Consider the following 2,177-nt stretch of genomic DNA (forward strand, 5'->3'; position numbering starts at 1 on the left):
GTAATTGCGTTAATCGCGCGCTAAAAAATTTAACGCCGTTAAATTTGGTTTGCGTTAACGCCGTTAATAACGCGTTTAACTGACAGCTCTAGTTAATATATATATATCTATGAGCTCAGCGACCTCGTCCCTCCGTATGTTTCTTGCATAACCCTGCAGGCTGCAATAAGAATTGCAATCCTCGCTACAAGACGCCCATATGGTTGTGAAGTAGTCTGCCCCATGGTCATATTCTAGGACTGTTTTAACTCGAATTATTCTGCTAGTATCTTTCATTTTTTCGGCTATGGCGACACATGAGTGCCATAAAGCACTCATGTGATAAAAGATGCATTCGGGCGTATTATATTATTCCACCCACGTAGATATTAACTGCGAGCGTGTAAATGATCTCTGCGCGCACGCAAATTACCTCTGCGCAAGCAAAACAGCCTCTCGCACGCGCAAATTACCTCTGCGCGCGCAAAACAGCCTCTCGCGCGTAACAGCCTCTCGCGAATGATGTTCTGCTCTCGCACGTAAATTTAGTTTTGGCACTATGGGGGAGGTAACCAAGGCAGGGCGGGCTTTCCTATGATTGGCCGTTTCTGAAGCGCGATATTTGATCGACAGCCCTCCTCAGCCCTCCTCTCATTCAATTCTGAATTGTACAGTAAATGGCTGAAACGATAGTTACGTATTGTAACTCTAGATTCTATGAGTATTAGGGGTGCAACGGATCATCATTGATCCGTTCGGATCATCTATTTCGGTTCGGCACACGCATGATCCGCGGATTGATTTATGAAAAAAAAAAATTGTGCGCATGTTCAGTCCACACACAGCCGTAACCATTCCTGCTAGTTCCAGGGACAGAGCTAACGCGCTCTGGGTAAAAGTCTGCAACAGTTCCCTTTTCAATAAGCAAACAGTCCTATGGCTCGTTGTGATTTATTGTCCTCAGCGTACAACATGAAGAACAGTGGGCATGGAAAATAAAAGTAGGCTAGACTTCGGTGACTGCTGTAACGCGATAACTGCTGCCTCCAGTGCTACGTCTGTTTCCATATACTCGCGCTGCCACACAAACCTGTCGCCTAGGTTACCACACAGACGTAACACGTAGCTGACATGGCGATTGCTAACATAAAGAAAAACACATAGAGCATGGCCACGCATTTACAGCGACATCACCCCGGTGTTTCACTGACAGGAGTGAAACCGAAAGCGGCTCAACAACCGCTCATCACCGGAATTGAATGAGAGGAGGGCTGTCAATCAAATATCGTGCTTCAGAAACGGCCAATCATAGGAAAGCCCGCCCTGCCTTGGTTACCTCCCCCATAGTGCCAAAACTAAGTTTGCGGGCGAGAGCAGAACATCATTCGCGATAGGGCTGGGCGATATGACGATATCATACCGTGGACGATATGAAAGTGTCTACCGGGAGAGATTTGGCCATATCGTTTATACCGAGAGAGAAAAAAAAAATAAAAATTATATTGCACTGCACTGACTGAAGCAAGGCAGGTGTGAGACGCACCTGTTAACTTGAAAAAAAAATCTCATTTGTATTGAAGAAACAGTTCTATTTTTACCATCAGCTATTTGCACAGCACATAACTTTATTTTATAAGTGTATAATTAGTATTTAAAATATTTGTGTGATGCTGTGATTTTTATTTTATATTACACTGCACTGACTGACAGCCAGGCAGGTGTGAAGCACACCTTTAAAAAAAAATGTTATTTGTATTGAAAAACAGTTCAATGTTTGCACTATATGACACTGCAGTTAATGACAGATTGTTCGCTACTTACTCCTTTGTAAGCATGGAAATTCAAGTTCAAAATAAAAGAAAAAACTGATCAAATGTGAAGTATGGTTATTTTAAGCCATTTATTATTTTAATTTACTTAAAAAAATACCATATTGTGATATATATCCATATCGTGATATAAAATTACTCATATCGTGATATAAGATTTTGTCCATATCGCCCAGCCCTAATTCGCGATAGGCTGTTACGCGTGAGAGGCTGTTTTGCGCGCGCAGAGGTAATTTGTGCACGTGAGAGGCTGTTTTGCGCGCGCAGAGATCATTTGCGCGCTCACAGTTAATATCTACGCGTGTGGAATAATATAATACGCCCGAATGCATCTTTTATCACATGAGTGCTTTAAGGCACTAATGTGTC

The sequence above is a fragment of the Gadus morhua genome, chromosome 8 (genome assembly GCF_902167405.1).
Source record: "Gadus morhua chromosome 8, gadMor3.0, whole genome shotgun sequence".
NCBI lineage: Eukaryota > Metazoa > Chordata > Actinopteri > Gadiformes > Gadidae > Gadus > Gadus morhua.